We start from the raw sequence: 20,784 nt of genomic DNA, 5'->3' as shown, positions 1-20,784 counted from the left end.
AGGACATGGGAGGGAGCTCTCATGTGGCTCATCCTGGGCCTCGCTTCCCATATTCATTGAGAAACGCTGTTTGGGTCAATTTTGGGTTCAAATGGGCAGAGAGCTTAGTGGCTGTCAAGGAAACACATGAAAAGATTTAAAGCAGCTCAGCCCTGTGTGGGACATTTGGCAAAACTGATTTCTAAAGCGGGAGGCATGGTGGCCTCTTCACCAGGGAGGCTGAGAGACCCACCCACCAGCCCAGGTCCTGTGCTCGGGGTTTGCTGCCTCCCAGAAGGTCCAAGCTGCCTGAAGGGGAAGAGGACAGGCCTCTGGGACCTTCCTCGTCCATCCTGGTCCCTCCATGGAGTGAGACCCACTCACCTGGAAACTTTCTCCCATGTCTTCTCAAGGCAGTGAATTGAGACACTCTGCAGAGCCGAGAGGATGGCATGCAGGGAGGAGTAGTTCCTCAGGGTTTGACAGGCCTGGGGAGGGAACAGAATGGGCTGTCACATGGGGAGCCGGCGCCCGATTGGCTCTCAAGCTTCAGTCCCCCTTGGGGAAAGCACTCCTGCTGGAGGAAGCCTCTGTCCAGGGACCTGCCGAAGGGCACACGTGAGGCCCAGAGAGTCCCACTGCTGCAGAGGAGAAGGATTTTACCTCACTCCAAGGAAGGAAACCAAGCATCCCAGCATGGGGCCATGCAAGTCGAGGTCAGCATGCCCCTGGACGGAAGAGCCTAGGGACTGCACAGTCCCTAGGGCAAAGACCAGGGCCTTCAACCCTGAGACCTGATAAAGGGAAGAACAGTGCCCGAGGCTCAGGAGAGCACCTCAGCTGGGCTTCCCATTGCATACCTTGGCCACCTTGATCCAGTGCTTCACCACCATGGCCCTGTCCCGGGCTGTCATGCTTGGGTTGCCAAGGCAGGTGGTGATGACACACTTGGCCACACCGTTGAACTGGCGACAGTGGCCCGGACTGTGGGTGCCAGGTGCTCACTGCCAGGCTTATTGCGCTTGGACCAGATGGAGCCCAGGCACTGATGGGGCAGCAGCTTCTTGAACAGCTCCTAGAGAACAGGGGGACCTTTGTTCACCTAGCAATTTCCCATGCAAGACTCATGTCCTATGTAGGGGTTACAGGTCAGAGCTGGACCTCAGGGAGGTGAGAATCTGGACTGAGCCTGCTTGGAGACCGTGGATTTCATTCCATTGTTTTTCACTGAGGGAACAGGCTAGAAGGACAACAGCTCCAGGCATGGAAAGCTCCATTTCCCAAAAGAAGCAAGGCACTTCGATATTCCCCTCCAGTTCTGCAAACTATGTGCATTATTCTCTTTTTCTGTGTTGGAAGAGTGCCACACTAAGATTAACGCTGCTCAACAACAGTAATGCAGCTGTGCGATTACTGAGAATCTATTTGTTTCAGGCTTCTAACAAAATATCTATTTTCTCTCTTTTGCACATATATCTCACTCAGTAGTGACACCTCAAGTTCTTTTTCACAATGAACGATTCAGAAATAAGTATCAAAAACAGATTTGAAGAGAACAGAAGAGACAATTAAAAGATACGGAAACATCCCACGTAATAAAAGGCCATGTATTTATGTTCTGAGTCGAATTTTAAAGCTTTTAAAACATTTTATGCCTATAAATCCATCTTAGATAGCAACTAGACCTCAGAGAAACACTTAAATAAATGTTTACCAGTTGCTTCCTGGTGAACAATATTTCTTGCTTTCTCAGCTCCCAGTGCCCCAGATGCGGTGGCGCTCCTCGATCGCATTGGCTCGGCCACATCCGGGTGGCTCCACCAGCTGAGAGAAAATGATCTCCCCACAGTGGCTCCTTTCAGAGAATCTAGAACACAGCCTGATAAAGGATAAGACAAGAAAAATAATCTAAAGGCTGACTTCATTATCATTCATTGCACAGCCTGTGTTACTCAGCAAATTTCATAAATCCAACTGCTTCTCTTGTTGCAAAATTAGGTACCACTTCTCTGCTTTCCTCTCATAGAGCTCTGGTCAAGTATTTCAAACGAGTGGTCAAGGATCCAAGAGAAATACAGGAGAAAAGAGAATGAGACAGAGCTTTCTGCACAGGTAATGTGCTGGCGGCTGCCGCCTATGGGTCGTTTTCACACCCAGGTTCCTGAGAGTATATTTTGTTTCCACAAATCCAGTGCTTAGAAGGCAAGTATTTCTATAATGAACACTTAAATTCATTTTTATTTTTATTTATTTTTAAAAAAATTTTTATTATGTTAGTCACCATATAGCACATCCCTGGTTTTTGATGCAAAGTTAGATGATTCATTAGTTGCGCATAACACCCAGTGCACCATGCAATACGTGCCCTCCTTACTACCCATCACCAGCCCATCCCATTCCCCCACCCCCATCCCCTCTGTAGCCCACAGTTTGTTTCTCAGAGTCCATAGTCTCTCATGCTTCATTCCCCCTTCTGATTACCCCCCCTTTCTTTATCCCTTTCTTCTCCTACCGATCTTCCTAGTTCTTAAGTTCCATAGATGAGAGAAACCATATGATAATGGTCTTTCTCTGCTTGACTTATTTCACTTAGCATTATCTCCTCATAAGCAATATGATAGATAAATCGGAAATATTTGCCATAGGCATTAATTACATAATTGAATTTATTCTGTATCATTCCATAAACAGTGTTTTTTTCAGATTGTTTACCTTCCTATAAATAAATACAGCCACTCACAGACTGCAGCGAAGCTATTACAAGAATCAGTCCCATTAATGACATGTTTATATGGTTAAGTAATCACCATAACTGGTTCACACCTCCCCACATCCACATCCTCTGTGGTCCTCTCCCACAACGACCCTGGGCTTCATCACATGACTTACTTTGGTACCAAAATGAGCAAGCAGAGATTTGAAATGCATTTGAAAATCTGGGCTTGCCCTGTTGCTGCTCCTGGAAACCTAAAACCTCACAAAAAAAGCCTGAGCTGGCCTGCTGGGCAATAAAAGGTATATGGCCACGTCCCCCCATCACTGCCCCAGCTGACAGCTGGCCAACCCTAGAGCTGCCTGGCTGATTATTTGACAGCCTAGCTGACTGCAAACACAGGAGTGAATCCAGCAGAACTGCCCAACTGTGTCCAACCCAAACTGTTACTCATAAAAACATGATTTAAACAACTGGCTGTTCCTTTAAGTCACTATGTTTTGGGGTGATCTGTCACACAGGAAAAGCTGATACAGTCTATAATAAGGCTATTGTTGAGGCTATAGTCTACCCAAAGCAAGCAATGTATACTTTATGCATTTTGGAGAGGAAACTCCTCCCAAGTTTTAGGACCAGGAAAAGCTACGTATCACCTAAGCTGTCGATTTTCCCCTTTTGTAATCTGTGATCCTCTGCTGTAACCCTGTGAAGATCAGAGTCAAATCTAAGCTTGCTCCCCTTCTTCCTCCCTAGCAAGCATAGGGGGCTCTCTGGCATGCATTCTGGCATCTTAACCACTCCGGCAACTCCACTCCCTTTAAATTTGCCCCAGTGTCCTTACGCATTTTATCTATTGTATTATAGGTACTTCTATGAACTGCCTCAAAATCTTTACACAATAAATTGGAGTACAAGTGAATTAATCCCAATACTGTGTCACAGCATTAAAACAGTAATGAAGACAAATTGTTGTCCCCAGTAGAAACCACCACTGATGTTTTCCACCTTGATCTGACTCGAGGTCTCAAAACAACTTTTACCCAGAAACACAACAAAAGCCAAAATGACTCCCATCTGAAACACTCAGAATTTTTCTACCTTGCCCAAGCAGGCACTGAAATACGTCTTTCTAGTGTGGTGCCTGGAGCTGGACTTGCCCAGCTTTGATTTCTGGCTTTCCCACTTCTCAGCTAGGTACCTTGAGTGAGTCCATCACCATGGACTCTCTGTACTTCAGTTTCTGTCTGTGATACCCGGATAGTAACTCAGAAGTTACCAAGAGGGTGAAGAGAGAGAATACATAGAAGCACAAGCCATTATTATTATTATTCTTGCTACTACTGCTATTCCCCTTCATCTTCTTTCTTCCTCCACAGCCCCTTCATAAATTCATCATCCTTACTATGAGAACAGAGTGCTATGAAACACCATCCGACACCACCATTAAAAAGACACGGCCTGTATGGTTTATTCCAAAATTCCATACATTAATTGCCTATATGTATAGACACACTCCGCCTCCGTCTCAGACATCTGGTAAGAGTAGAAGTACCTTTGCCTCACTGCTTCTTTTCCTTTTGTTCACTTAATTTGTCCAGAGGTAGGTTTGTCATCTCAACTCCATAAGCAGTTCTCGCCAACACTGCTGTCAAGGAGTCCATGATGTTGGCCCATTCGTTTATGAGTTCTTCCCATTCCGTGAGGGAGGACAGCACACCAAGGAAGTCATCCCAGAGCTCTCGAGAAATGTACACACACAGGTTTGCTCGGATCCACGCCACCATGGGCGTCTAAAACCAACGAGCCAACAAGAGAACTGAATCACCCTCATTTGGAAGAAGAATGATTTTTAACAAAACATTTTAAATTACTAGGAATAAAATGAACTTTAAAATAAAAAGCACTTGATCTTGATTTTCCTTTAGTGTCTCAAAATTTATTTGATCAACTGTAACCAGGATCTGAGCTACGGAGAAATCAGCTATTATCATGAGCAAAGCTACTGATTCAAAATCCTCTGGTGTCTGCAGCTAGTCCTGGCTGTAACTGGGGAGAAGACAAAACTCTCGGTACAACAACTATTCTACTTCTTTTTTTTTTTTTAAGATTTTATTTATTTATTTGACAGAGAGAGAGAGACAGCCAGCGAGAGAGGGAACACAAGCAGGGCGAGTGGGAGAGGAAGAAGCAGGCTGCCATCAGAGGAGCCTGATGCGGGGCTTGATCCCTGAACACCGGGATCACGCCCTGAGCCGAAGGCAGATGTCCAAGGACTGATCCACCCAGGCACCCCTGGAATTTACATCCTAAAATAATCATTTTGATTCCTGTGGTTTCTGTACCAGTGAACTTGCTACCTGACGGGATTCCTTTGGACCCACCATCCCTTCGTGGGAGAAAGGAAAAGGCTGGACTCCACAGCCCCAGGGGCCCCTGCCAGGTCAGTCCCGCCTCATTTCTATGCTTTCCACCAGGTTCACACAGAGCTTTCCCTTTAGTGCTGACTCAAGGACATCCAGAAAAAGCATCCAGAACACAGGCGTGGTAACAGGGCCCCACTGAGGACTTCCATGAGGGAAGTGGCCACCAGAGCTTGTCTGCAGCGGCCCCGAGCACTGAGCGCAGAGGCCAAAGCCCACTGACAGCAGGGCTGACCCAGCCAGGCTGCCCCAGGGCAGCGATGGGTGGGAGGAACACGTAAAGGACAGGCTGGAGAGGCATTTTACAACCAGAACTGAGGGGCATGAAGAAAGAGGGTTACAGAGTGGCTCTGAAGTCTCTGTTGCTGAGAACGTCTGAAAGCACCTCCTAAGCTGGAGTGATGCGCTCCTCATGGGACGAGGGCATGGGAAAAACCCACAGCACTGTGTACTTTCAGGGGTATTATAAACACAGAGACACCAAACAAAAACAAAGGAAAAAAAGAAAACATTTCGCATAAGCACATTTTCATGACGCCACTATATGTTTGACGGTACTATTATTAAGTCATTCTGACAGTCTGTCATTTAAGATAATTGGTTTTCCAAAGTGAATTTAAAGCTTCAAATTTGAAGCAATAAAAATCAGTTAACAGCATTTCAGAGCAATTAACAACCTCTCCTGGGCTTATGAGGAATGATATAAAACACCAGTTACATTGCTTTTCCACAAAGCAGTCTGATGATAATTTAAAATGAAAAAAAATCTACTATTAAGTATTATGACTACTTTTCATTCAGTAACATTTTTAAAGCCAATAATAAAAATAAACTATCAAAGTGCTGGATACTTACCTTCTTCATAATTCACAGAAACTGTTACAGAAGATTGATTATCATCTCACTGTTCACTTTGTAAAGCCATTAGTAAGTGGAGGCTTTGATGTTTTAGTTATTATGTTGAAAAACAGAAACATCTGTTTTACAGTATTAATTTGAAATAAACTTACCATGTCTTTTTATTCATTGTAAGCTCCATTATCATGCACCTAAAAATAATCAAAACAGCTTTACAGGCATCAACTTGTTCTTTTAAGAGCACGGGAACTTCAGGACATGGTTCCAACAAAAAGACGTTTGCTGCATTTGTCAAAAATACCTTGAAATCAACAAATTTTACATTAAACATATAAATGGAACGAAACACATAAATCTGAACAAATTTTTCTTAAAGATAATGATATTAATTTCCCTCTACTAAACAATCACCTTTGAGTTATTTCAACTAAGGCAAGTGGTACCAACACACACTCAAGATTTTCTTAAAATGCTTCTCTTAGAATCACCTGACACACTTGAACAACTGTTCCTAGAAAAAAATTATTAATACATATTAATAGTGCAACTGTAGAAAATTTATGAATCAGAAAAGTTTCTGAAGACTTCTTTTTACATTACCCCAAAAGAAAAGGGAAAAACAGTAAGATAGGATCACTGCTTCTGGGTGAGAAATTTTGGGGTCGGGGATGGGGGGAGGAAGAGGAGCAGTGGTCAGACAGTGGCTGGGAAAAACTATCTGATTGCTGTGGAATATCCCAGCACATGAACTTTGCAGGTAGGAAGCATGGCCAGCACCACCCAACACGGGCGCAGATCTCTAGTAGATGTAGGGAGCCAGGAAACAGGCAAGGCCACATGGTCAACAGTACATAGCTTCCAGGTGCATATACTTTTAATAGGAGAACTATATTATGCAGTAGGATAGGAAACCTAAGTGAATTCTTGAGATAAAAACAGATTTAAAAAAACTTAGATGATCAGCCAACAGCTCTACAGTCTACCTCAGACCTTTAGGGTACGAGTTCACTGTCCTTTCCTGTCAGGGTTGTTTCAGTAGAAAATTGTGAGATGCACAGATGTGGCCTGTTATGTAGTCGTAAGTGACTGCTTAGGGGCACTACAGTAAAGTTAACACTGTGTTACTACTGACACAGATGACACCAGTGACCCTTCAGTTTAGGAGACTGAGTTGTCAGTCTGGTGATGAAGGCGGATGGGTACCATCTACCTAGATCCTATGCCTTCTTAAGTCTCCCTTGTGTTCAGCAGTACAAATTCAAAGGATCTGGGAACAAACAGAATTCTCTGGCTCACCTGGGAATGAAACCTATTAACACAACATCTTAAAATAGATGCACAAACTGACTGAAGAAATTAAAATAAACATGCTCAAAAGTCAAGTGGGTGAATTTAAATATTGACAGCCTCTAAGATTATCTTGTGCAAGATTAAAAAGGTGTCAGGGCCTACTTTTCTAGAAAGAATTACTAAATAAGCACTGTAATAATTGGTAACAGATGATAACAGCAATTGTGAAGACTTTACTAGCTTTCAAGTGGGAAAAAGGAAAACAAAGAACTTTTTGACTAACCAACTATAGCAGTTTTAGTATAATTTTAGTGGCCATTTTATTTTTTTACTACCCTGACTGAGATCAAGACCTGAGCTGAGAGATCAAGAGTCAGAGGCTTAACCGACTGAGCCACCCAGGTGCCCCTCGCGGCCATGGTTTTGGAAGATGTATGGCATAGACGATCTGCTGCAAGACAGATCTTTCACTCAAGGTATTTGGTTTCTTGATGTGAATTTGAAACTTTGCATAGTCCCAAGTAAAAGTGAGGAGTCTTCATATATTATATACTCCTTTCATTTTCTTTTTTAAAAAAGATCAAAATGCCAACTCCATGAATTGTGAATTTGAAACTTTGCATATTCCCAAGTAAAAGTGAGGAGTCTTCATACATTATATACTCCGTTCATTTTCTTTTTTAAAAAAGATCAAAATGCCAACTCCATGAATATTTCTTACTATCAAGTCAGTACTGGTTAAGGTAAAAATAAAAAAGAAATTAATACGTCCAAATTGCACCTCTCAACAGCAACTGGAGAAGAATACTAGCTTATTCAACCTGTACTTGGCCACTTTTTCCTAATGAACCAAGGAAAGGACCAAAGATACTGGATACAAAGAGAACAAAAACAGCTATTATAATCCAAACTAAACATTTTTGAACACTGTTGTGCTACAATCAAGTGGAAAATATTTTTTCTTGGCTTGGCCAAGTCGATGTAACTTATCCTTTCAGAAAACAAATTAACACTCTCCTGAACCTAGGGAGATACTGGCAGTGGGATGGCTGAGGATGGCATATGGCAATCCACTTGGAGGACAAGGAATACCAAGGCACACAGGCTAGGGACTCCGGCATGCACTTCTCTGGTGAGGGCACAGATTTTCCTAACAACTGGCACCAGAGTTCTTTGAAGCTACTCAAGTAAAATCATCTTCATTTTGTTTAAAGTTGATTTCAAATTATTTGCTGATTTTCACTGAAAAATGAGAAGATTCAATAGTTACAGAGTATTAAACTGCTAATGAACCTGAAAGCAAAAAGGATACCATGACAAGGAATCCTACTGAGAGATGGATGACAAAAGCATGTCATTGAAAACTGGGCAACAGGCAAGCTATGCCTATGCTACCTCAGGTGGATATGGGGTAGAGGGTGGGCGCCAGGGAGCAGGGGAAAAAGAGACATTCTGTGTTTTCACTTAGAGTCCTAACAACCTTCCACCTAGATGGGAGCCAAGAGGTAATCAATCTCCCAATCCCCATTTTTGAGGTAAAATCCTGAGGTCTGGGAAGATTAAGTGATCAGCCAAAGTTGTTCTTTCCAATGTTCCCAAATGGCACTGGTTCTATTTTATATATTCATACAGATAAAGATTTAAAAAGTAGAGCATTTATCATCAAACAGGCAATTTTTAAGAAGAATATTCTTTATGGGATTATATAATCACCATGCTTGTCTTGCAAATTAGAGTCCAGATGACGGACTAACTCCCCATATGTGTTCAGGAGATACTTTTTAAGATTCAGATCTCGGTCATTTCACATTCACTGCATAATAATCCCTCTCAAAAACCTGCAACCAGCTCATAGGTCTCCTTCGACTAGAAAAGAATCTTTACAAACTGAAGATGAGCAGTCAGGAAGAAATCTCAGAATGAGAACTTAAGAGCTGTTTACTGACAGGTAGATACAAATATCACCATACTTTAATGATGCTATCACAATAAACAAAATGTTCAAATGGACTCCAACCGGAGGTCTTTATGTTTCCCGCCAGCCACGTACCTGCAGCATAGCCTGAGTCCTGGCTCCACGTTCTTATTTTCTTCTTCCGTCACACTTCCTCTGCTCACTGCACTCGTGAAGGAGTATGTTCGTCCCCAACTGGAAGATTGCTTATGACGAGAACCGTCAGATGAGGTCTTTAGAAGATAAAAACCAGTTAACGGAGGGGGAAGAAGTACATGTTCACATATTTAATTCCTTACACTCACCAAAATTCATGAGAATATAGGTGTTAGAAGGGCGAGTCTTTTTTCCATTTTGTTCACCACCTCCAGCACCTCAAACAGTGCCCAGTGTTTAGTACGTGCTGAAGAAATAAACAAAGGTCCAGTGACTGAATGAGTCTCTAAAACAGACCTTTAAAATGTGTGATAAATTCCATTTGCTTATCTATTCATTTTGACCTCATGACCAGTTATTAAAATGATGTCACCAATATTAAAAAATCAAAAATTATGGAATTAATACAGATATTTAAAAGTGATATGCCTTTGATTACAAATAGTTTTAAATGTTTGTTGTTAATTGCTGCAACACCCACTTTTAGAAATAATTTCTCAGGGGCACCTGGGTAGCGCAGTCCTTAAGCGTCTGCCTTCGGCTCAGGGCGTGATCCCGGTGTTCCGGGATCGAGTCCCACATCGGGCTCCTTTGCTGGGAGCCTGCTTCTTCCTCTCCCACTCCCCTGCTATGTTCCCTCTCTCACTGGCTGTCTCTCTGTCACATAAATAAATAAAAATCTTTAAAAAAAATAATTTCTCAGACTAGATTTCAAAACAGCATGCCAGAAATATAAATATGACAGATATTTTGTTTCAGGAAGAGATCCCACTGTGTCGTTTTAGATTTATCCAGCCTCTAGCTTTACCTAACCAGGACGAAAAGTTCCATTCCAACAGCACTCACTCTGAGGACAGCACCCAGCCCTGAAGTGAGGCTTCTTAAGAGAAGAGATAGCACTCCTTATTGGGTTAGTCCTTTCAGCTGCTCTGGACAGGCCACTGCACAAGACAAGACTGCCAAAACATTCTAAATTTAGTTTCTCAAATGCTATTTGTTTAAACATGTCAATACCAACACGGCAGTGACATTTTTAGTCTCATATGCAGACATGTGAACATACGATGGTTCATAAAACAACTCTGCCACCACAGTAAACAACAAAGCTGCCATGCACAGCCGGACCTAGCCTGAGGGTAAGGAGGTGACCAATGATCCTGAAGACAGCCCAGAAGCAGCCTCACTGAAACAGGTCCTCACGGAACTCAGCAACTGGAGAGCAGCAACTATGATAAAAGAGCCCCGCCGGCCTGTACCCCACAGACTGGCACCCTTGCCCGACTGGGTAGACTTTGCTAAAATACGTGTACTCCCACCTGAAACAAGTGACAACGTATTACCTCTTTGCTGTCAGTCTCTGAGAATCCTAATTTTTCAGCATCTTCTAGGGCAGCTTCTTTTTTATCTGGTTCTTCCATGAACACAGGTTTGTCCTGGAGGATCCACTTTCTGTACACTGGAACTACCTTCCTTGTTACAGCGATGTCACAGGAAGGCAACAAAAACACCTAAAATAAAAAGAGAAGACTCCCTTTAACTCCACACCTGCTCAGATCACTGTAACAGACACATAACAGACATTTCTAATCACCACCACCAAGTTCAGACTTTCCTCTGAAACATACGGAGCCAGATATTTTTGTGCACACCAAACTTGCTGAAGAAAAAAGGCATTTTCAATTGGGCCAGAAAATGTCACGCAATTTAAAAAAAACTTCTGTATTCTGAATATTTTTTTCACAAAAATAGCCAACATGCACACCTACACAGATACTTTAATTGGCTATATAAACAATAACAGTTATACAACCCAATGAATTCGAAATTGAGTATAAGACAACAGACATACTACTGCAGCCAGCTGTAGCCAACTGTCACACCTCTGCCTAACTCCATGTGCAGGGATGTCCTGCTGGTGACGGAGGGATTATTTACACCACAGAAGTTGGCAAATGCTAATAATTGGAGCCTTTTTTTTTTTCTTCCCCTTTGTCTTTCTCTTCCTTCCTTCTTTTTTCGCCCCTCACTTCCACCTTACCATCCCTTTCTGGGAGCCAACATTCACCAGCATACCAATGAGTAAAGACTGTACTCAGGTGTTCTGTACTCACTGGTATGCTGGTGAATGTGGCTCTCAGAAAACACATTAGAGAGAGCCTCTGGCCAGCTGTAGCATTGTGCACATTTATGTGGACTTTCTTTTTTCTGATTTTTCACATTTATTTGAGAGAGAGAGAGAGCATGTGCCCAGCAGGGGAAGGGCAGAGGATGCAGGAGAGAGCAAGCAGACTCCAGCACTGAGCACAGAGCCTGACACAGGGCTCAATACCATGATGCTGAGATCACTGCCTGAGCCAAAACCAAGAGTCAGACTTTAGCTAACTGAGCCACACAGCACCCCATGAACTTCTGAACATTACAGACTCTCTTTACACATATGCATGTAAGACTTCTGATTTAATGTAAGATTCCAAACATATAAACAAAAAGGTAAAGGAGAAATGTATTTGCCTTTTGAGTATTAGCTCTAAGGAATATTTCTGAGGGGTAAACACAAAGGAGAGGAACTCAATACTACAGGAAGTGTTTTCATTCCATAGATGAAAAATTAAGCTGAGGCTCAGAACACAAGAGATAATTTCCCAAGGTTACAAAGTAAGTTAGCGATGATTCTAGGTCTTGAAATCTCAAGATTCAGAGATTTAATACTGTCCTTAATGTTCACACTACAGGATCCAATTACAGACAGACTTCAGCGTAACACGGATTCATGCAATATATATATTTCCATCGATGTCACATCAAATTCCAGAATAGAGGAGTCTGTGTCATAACAAGAAGGTAACATATCTATGTAACAAATATTCTGACTTGCATCTCAAGAAAGATCAACAAAGACAAAGAAGAGTATGATAAAGTACAATGGTGTCCCACTCTAATGTCGCTCCAAATTGTATTACAAATATTTTCACCCATACAATAAAGTAGAAATACTTTAAAGTGAATACCCACATACTGCCGCCTAGATTCTACCATTAGCATTTGCTAGATTTGCTTACCACATACCTATCAATCCACCCCTATTTATCCTTCTTTCAATCCATTTTATTTTTGATGCATTTCAAAGGAATCTGCAAACATCAGTACATTTCACCCCTAATCATTTCAACATGCATATCACTTCCTTAGAGTTCAAAATTTCTTTATGGTACTTTACATAAAATTTATATATCATGAAATGCACAAATATTAAGTGGACCATGTGATGAGTTTGGACAAATGTAGACAATGAGGTAATCCAAATCCAAAATCAAAGGTATATCATGTTATCCTCCTCCTAAGAAGCAAATAGAAATTTTCTCTGTAGGAAAATAAGATCACAGTAAAACCCAAATGATTTGTACAAACTGTCTGGTTAATATGATATGTAGCATATTCATTAAAAATCAGAAATATGAGAAAAGAAGTCAACATTAACAACACCACAATAAAAACCAGACAATACTTTAAAGACACAGGAGATCAGAATAAAGAAAGTTTCAAAAAGAAATGTAAATGGAATTGAAAAACAAAATAACCAAAATTAAAAACTCAGTGGGTATGGATTGACAACAGAATGGACATGGCTGAAAACAGGATGAAAAAAACCAAAGGAAACACCCAGAGTGAAGCACGGTGAGACGAAAGGACGGCTAACTCAGAAAGGAAGGCAAGAGAAAGAACACAATGAAAAGCTGCTCCTATACGTGGCTGCAGAGGCACAAGGAAAGAAGATTAGCAAAAAGGGCAGAAATGATATTTGAGGAGAGAATGCCTGAGAATTTTGCCAAAATTGGTAAAAGATGTCAATCCACAGACTCAAGAATCACAAACACAAGCAGGGAAATACAGAGTACCTTACAGTAAAACTGCTGAAAACCAAGAACAATCAGAAAATCTTACAAGCTTCCAGAGGAAAAAAAAGACATTTCCTCCAAAGGAGCAACCACATGACCTCACATGACTTCTCAAAGACAATGTGACAAATATTCAATGCGCAAAGAGAGAACGGCTGCCCACATAGAATTCAATATCCAGAAAAATTGCACTTCAAAAACAAAAGCAAAATACAGAAATTTTCAGATACAGAAATGAGAAAAAATTTTACCAGGAGATCTGACCTAAGGGAAATACTGAAAGTTATTCTTTAGGCAGAAGGAAAATAATCCTGGATCAGAGATTTAGGAAAAGATAAAAATGCAATAAACAGGTAATATTTGGATAACTCTAATTGGATAAATAAATACATATATATATGAGTATATATATGTGAATATATATATAAAAAAGAATAAAACTGGGTAAAATAATAGATATGAAAGATATAATATATGTGTATACATATAAATAATATATTCATAATATGGAATTCAAATACAGATGGTCCTCAACTTAGGACAGTTCAACTCAGAAGTTTTCAACGTTATGACAGTGCGAAAGTCATGCATATTCAGTAGAAACTGTACTTTGAATTTTGATCTTTTCCTGGGCTAGGGATATGTAGTATGACACTCTCTTGTGGCACTGGGCGGTGGCAGTGGCTACAGCTCTCAGTCAGCCCTGGGATCACAAGAATAAACAACTGATACACTTACTACCATTTTGTACCCATATAACCATTCTCTTTTTCACTTCCAGTATGGTATCCAATAAATTACATGAGATATTTAACACTTTATTATAAGCTAGGCTTTGTGTTAGATGAGATAGCCCAACTTGTAGGCTAAAGTAAATGTTCTGAGCATGTTCAGGGTAGGTGAGGCTTAGCTATGATGTTCGGTAGGGTAGGTGTATTAAATGCATTTCTGACTTACTCTATTTTCAACTTCTGATGGCTTTATCGGGACAGAACTGCATTGTGAGTTGAGGCAAATCTGTACATAGCAGGGGCATATGAACTGAGAAGGAATACATGGAACTGGAGTGCATACTTACAGGGTAAAAGTTGAAATTAATGCTAGATTTTAAGTTAGGGATGCAAACAATTAAAATATTACAAATGAGTGTAAAAATACTAAGCTATAAGAGAAAAACAGGATGCTAAAAACAACCAGCCTGAGAGAATTCAATACAATCAGCAATACAATTAGAAAGCAGAAAGTAAGATAGTGAACTTATACACAATTACAGTAGTTGTTATGTCAACTATAAAGGGAATAAGGCTCCAGTCAAAAGATAGAAAATTATATGGTTCGATTTTAATAACTATTAAAAGACTATATGCCATTTATAAGAGGACACCAAAAACATATGGATATGGAGAGGTTGAAAGTAAAAAGAGAGAGATACACCATGCAAACACTAACCAAAAGAAAACTGGTAGAGCTATATTAAGAATAGGCAAGACTGACTTTGAGGCCAAAAAAAAAAAAAAGCATTACTAAAGAGAAAAAATTACTAAAAGAGAAAAAATTCTTCCTGATGAAAGAATCAGTTCAAAGAACATATGACATTTGTGAATCCATACTGAAACTAATAATTTTGCCTCAAATATATATATATATATATATATATATATATGTGTGTGTGTGTGTGTGTGTGTGTGTGTGTGTGTGTGTATAGCAAATACTGATAGACTTTGAAAAAAAAATAGACCAATCCACTGCTATAGTAGGATATTCTCAGTAACTTGCAGAACAGCAGATCAAAAAAATAAGGCTAGAAAAGAATGGAATATGTGTTTCCTACCTTCTCACCGTATTCTCCATGTCTCAACCTCTCATATTTTTCATCTTTGTCTCTCTGGGGGACACTTGGGATAATTTCTTCAGGTCTGTCATTCTGTTTATTCAGTCCTCAGCTGTACCTAACCTGCTATTAAACTCACCCACTAAGGTTTTCCTTTACTATTTCAATTATTACTTTTTTTTTCATTTCTAGGAGTTCTGTTTCCTTATTATTCAAATCTGCTTAGTCATTTGTTATAATTTCTTGTTTCCTGGAAACATTTCCAGGTTGTCTTTTATTACTTTAAACATGTTGAAGGTATTCATACTGAAAATTCTAGAAAAGTTTTGACTTGAAAATTCCTAATTGGAAGAAAGGTTGATCTGAAATTATTATACCCAGTTAAACTGTTTTTCATGTGGAAAAGCAAAAGGGAAACATTCCTCATCACAAAAGAACTCAGGGACTAGAGCCTCAAGACACCTTCTTGAAAACACCCACTCAATGACAAAACAAGGCCATCCAAGAAGTGCATCAAAGCAAGCATGTTAGGACTCAGGACACCAGGAGGAGAGTGTAGCTAAATTCAGAACCAAGACTGAACAACTCTGCACATCAGAATTTCAAAACTGACTGCAAATAATGGTAAATTTAGGCTAACAATTTATAATATAATGAAATAAGTGGATGGGGAGAGGAGGCTGAAGAAAATACCAGGCTGGTAATTTCTTCAGATTTCTTAAGAAATCAATAAGTGCTATCTAAAATTACACCATGGGGATAAAAACTGATGCCACCACCTTAATGTGATTTTAATCTTCTCATTATAGATAAATATTTCAGTAATTAATAATTTCTTGTGTTAAAGGAAATGTTTATTTGAATTTCTACAATTCTGTTTCTCTTATTTTTTTTCTATCAAATTCAAATAAAATAAAATTCAGAGCTCTTCATTAAAAACGCACAAAAGCATCATTAAGAATTAAAGATTCCACTGTCATAAAGTTACCTGTCAATCCCTCACCCCCACCCCGGTGCCTCCACATACCCTCCCATTGTCTCTGCCTTTACCTCAGTCAACCTCTGTCTGGTTTTACCTTCACCCATCCATGGCTGGCTGCCTGCCTGTCCATCTTTAACTGCCTGCCAAATTCTCCGTCTGTCTACCTGTCTGTCTGCACCTATGCACCTGTCCATCTACACCTCCCTGCTCACTTCCACCTCTGCCAGCTGGCCTGTCTACACCCACCTGTCTAATCTTCTATGCCTGCCTGCCAGTTTGTTTACGTCTATCAGCTCATCTGTAAGCCTTCCTGTCTGTCTGCCAGGCTGCTCTCTGTTTATATCCTGCCTTACCCATCTCCTCTCTGCCAGGCTCTTACTTGCTTATCTAGCTAGCCAGGCCAGCAGTCAAATAGACACACATAGGAATACCTGGAATGATACTCTACAAACATCAACAGTGGTTGCTTAATGGCAGTATTTTGAGTGATTGGCTTGAGACTCTATTTGTCTAATAAAAATTCACATTTTTAAAAATAATTTTTTAAAACAAAACCAACACCAACAAAACAACATAATTGACAAATAACCTTTAGAGCAGTGCTTTGAACTTTTCAGACCCATAACCTAAGTAAGACATTTTACGGAAGCATATATGCATTTGTATAATAAATGTTGTTTTAGAAGGTTTACAAAGAAATACTAATCCTTAGACTATGCAGTGTACTCTGAAATGTTTCGGTCCATCCTATTTTATTCTATTCCATTATTTTAAAACAATACTGGCCTTTTTTTTTTTTTTAAAGATTGTATTTATTCATCTGGGAGAGAGAGACAGAGCACAAGCAGAGGGAGAGAGAGAGGGAGAAGTAGACTCCTTGCTGAGCTGGGAGCCCAGTGTGGGGCTTGATCCCAGGACCTGGAGATCATGACTTGAGCCGAAGGCAGACGCTTAACCATCTGAGCCACCCAAGCGCCCCAAAATACTGGCTTTTGATAAGTTGATTTCATGAAGTACAAATGGTCACAATGGGTAAGAAAAACACTGGTAAGAAGACAAGTTTCCAGCGGAGTGACCCCGAGACCAGAACTGCCCCACCTGAAGCTTCTACCACTCACTGCTAGCCTGCCTGCTGGGGGCAGCAGTAAACTGAGGCTGCCCTGAGCACCACTGAACCTCATCTCCCCTCACTTACCATCTATTTCCACTGCCTGCAACCTACCGAACCATCCAGGCCAAGGAGACTTGCACAGTTCGCCCCTGCCACGAGCCTTTCTGCACTCGGGGCCCCTTGTCAGCATTTATTTCGACACCACACCCATGGACATCTGACCTTCTTCCATCATGCACTGTTCTCTGGTGCATACACACACATCTTACCTCCCTCACTGAGAACATGAGCTTCCTGAATGCACATTTTAAACTTTAATGGCCTTTAGGCCAAAATATTAAATAGTCTCTGAAAACTTTAAAATTGAAAACAAAATCACTAGGAAACAAGTCACATTTTGCCATCCTGAAAAGAACAATACAGAGAAAGACAATTATCATATGGTTTCACTCATTTATGGAACATAAGAGGCAGGAAGATCTGTAGGAGAAGAAAGGGAAGAAGAAAGGGGGGTAAACAGAAGGGGGAATGAACCACGAGAGACTATGGACTCTGGGAAACAAACAGGGCTTCAGAGGGGAGGGGGGTGGGGGAGTGGGATAGGTTGGTAATGGGTATTAAGGAGGGCCCGTATTGCATGGTGCACTGGGTGTTATACGCAAGCAATGAATCATGGAACTTTACAACAAAAAGTAGGGATGTACTCTATGGTGACTAATAGAATAAAAAAATATTATTAATTAAAAAAAAAAAAAGAACAGACAAAAAAAATCCCGCCCCCTCAAAAAAGAACAATACATCATTGACCACAAGAGGGCAATAGAATGCAATGTTAAAACCCATGCCCCTTCAAGAATCTCTACTTAGTATTTTAACATGCACAACACTTACAGTTTAAATTTCACATACATGCTTTCAAATTAGATTTGATGAAGAATAATGAGAAGGTGTAAATAAAATGTTTTTTGGCTTCACGGCACAAAGATGTCTCAGAAGTTCGGTCATAAGTAGTCTGCAGTTACCTACTTGGCCCAAGCTACTTCAGAACTGAATTTAGATTGGAGTGAGGACTAAATGGAATGCAGAATTTAGAGCACCCTCTTGCCAGCGGTGCATTGTCAATAATGGATGCAGACAAAACTTTCCATATAATAAATTAACAATTTACACAATAAAGGCAAAACCACATCAGTTTAGCATTATCTCTTGTGCAAAATTTACAAGCTTTGTCAATCATATCTAGTTTTATAGTAAGCACTGGCATCCAAGAGCTTAAAACATTGCTACAGATCAGGGCCTGCAAAGTATGGCCTGCCATCCAAATCCAGCCTGCGAAGTGACTTTCATAAATAAAGTTCCCCAGGAACGCAGCCATGCTTCTTCGTTATGTGCTGTCCATGTCTCCTTTCTCACTACAAAGACAGAGCTAAATAGCTGTAACAGAGTCCCTGTGATCAACAAAGCCTGAAATCCTATTATCTGGTCCTTTACTCTATAAAGAATATGACCTCTATCCTCAATTATATGACCTTGATGATTTCAACTCAAATTAAATGGTTACCAAGTACCTTCCATGGGTACAACAGGAACGCAACAGGGCAACATTAATGGACAGACTAGGGTAGATTTTTAAGTCATGGACTATTATGATAAAAGAATGTTTTGGCAGCATGACATATACAGTATAGGCTAGAAAGGGATGACACAGCAGGTGTGGGGCTCCAGGGAGCATGCTGCTAACCACGGCCAAAGGAAAAGGAGGGAGCAGGAGTGAGAAAGCCCCCTGCATGGCTTGTCCAGGGATGGCTCACTGGAGGAGCTGGAGACGAGAAGCACAGGAGGGCTGAAATTAATATGCACACAAGAACACGAGTTCCGTTAAAGAAGTGGTCAAGTCATGAGGAGAAGCTGATGTTAGGGAAGAAAATAAGCTAAGCTCTGGCCTCATCATCATTAAGACACCACTAGAAAGTCAGACAAGATCAACAGGGGGCATTTTAAAAGGCAAGTGTGCCAACAAGAAGCAAGGTCCAGACAAAAAGCTTGAGTGAGAGTCTCACGCCACATGGCTGCTGGCTCTGAGCCCGAAGGAGGTGAGTGTGGAGTTATAGCAGAAGAGGCTCAAGCCCAGAACTTGGTCAATTCTTGGAATCTGGGGTCAAAGAAAACAGGGGCCAAGAAATGAGACAGAGAAGACACAGTCAGGGAGTGAGAATATTACACTAATATTTTCTTAAGTCCAACCTTTTTATTCACTAAAATACAAAATACGTGAAAACCTCCAGATTGCTGTGGATTACACTGGGACTTTCATTCTTGGTTGATTTTTCCTTAATGACAGTCTCAGAAGTGAAAGGGTTAATCGCTATCTACAAGTCTTGTCCCTCCTCAAAAAGCTCTTCATGCTGCACATGCACCAGTCACGTGTGTGCACAGGGCTCCTCCCCTTCTCCCCAGGGATCACAGGTCTCTGCCATTCAGGGGCCTCACCTTCTGTGCGTGTGCCCAGACTCAACAGCTAGTCCCCATCACATGCACATACCCACAAAAGAGCCAGGCTCTGTCTCCCAGGGCACCGGTACCGAGATGCAGGTGGCCAGTGGCTCCAGCCCACACCACAGGTCTGCTGTCTTCTCCGCTGCACCACGGGTTCTGCTTCCTCCATCAGAGTTTCTCCACAGCAGCACTACTAATATTTGGGGCCTGATGTTCCCTGTCGTGGGCTAGTGCAGGCCCTGTCCTATGCCTGTAGGATAATCACTGGCTACTACCCACTACATGCCAGTAGCATTGCCCTCTCTCCAGTTGTGATGACCAAAAATATCTCCGGACAATGCCCCTGGGGGGCAGAACCAGCCCCGGTTGTAGCTCAGGGCTGCTAATCGTTGCCCGGCCTCTGACCTATCTCTGCCGTCTTCTTCCTCACTTGCACCTGCTTTCTTTTTTTTTTTTTTTTTTTAAAGATTTTATTTATTTATTTGACAGAGATAGAGACAGCCAGCGAGAGAGGGAACACAAGCAGGGGGAGTGGGAGAGGAAGAAGCAGGCTCATAGCGGAGGAGCCTGATGTGGGGCTCGATCCCATAACGCCGGGATCACGCCCTGAGCCGAAGGCAGACGCTTAACTGCTGTGCCACCCAGGCGCCCGTGCACCTGCTTTCTTGTTTGTACTTCCCCTCCCTTTTCACTCACCACAGTGTCCACCACCAGGGTGCTGTATCAGCGTCATCACTTACTTTCCCCTTATTCCCCTCCCCACCCAACTTTTTCCCCTTACGTCATAAATACTTCAATCACACGTTCATGCCGTGCGTGTTTGCAGGGAAAGTACAACCATCTGCAGAGCCTCCACAGAGCTCCCTCTGGCCCTTGGGACAACACCAGCCTGGGGCTCCTCTTTGCCATGCTCATTGGTTGATGAGTATTCAGCAAGAGCTTTCTTCCCACCTACCTCTGGGTTTCAAGTTTCTTACCGACACGTGAGGGTATTTTTGGAATGATTTGCTCAGATATAGAATTTCCCCTCCACATGTAGGAATTTTACAAAAACAAAATCTTAAAGAATCATACACAAAATCACAACACTCCACATGA

The 20,784-nt window shown here is 41.4% G+C and overlaps 1 pseudogene across 1 annotated transcript in view; it reads right to left on the bottom strand.

Moving 5' to 3' along the window:
* Positions 1–364: 364 nt before the first annotated feature.
* The window catches only part of LOC123778722 (ral GTPase-activating protein subunit alpha-2-like), a 104,202-nt pseudogene continuing 83,782 nt past the window's right edge, over positions 365–20,784 (bottom strand). The window contains exons 11-17 of the transcript XR_015720970.1: positions 10,711–10,878; positions 9,311–9,447; positions 6,123–6,271; positions 4,245–4,482; positions 1,694–1,858; positions 840–1,054; positions 365–467 (exon numbers count right to left, since the gene is read on the bottom strand). The product of XR_015720970.1 is annotated as a ral GTPase-activating protein subunit alpha-2-like (transcript). The remainder of the gene's footprint in view (positions 468–839; positions 1,055–1,693; positions 1,859–4,244; positions 4,483–6,122; positions 6,272–9,310; positions 9,448–10,710; positions 10,879–20,784) is intronic.

This window comes from Ursus americanus, chromosome 22, assembly GCF_024610735.1.
Source record: "Ursus americanus isolate L20-20 chromosome 22, mUrsAme1.1.p, whole genome shotgun sequence".
Classification (NCBI taxonomy): Eukaryota; Metazoa; Chordata; class Mammalia; order Carnivora; family Ursidae; genus Ursus; species Ursus americanus.
Note: the sequence above shows the minus strand (reverse complement) of the source record. Positions and strands in the feature narration are given on the sequence as shown.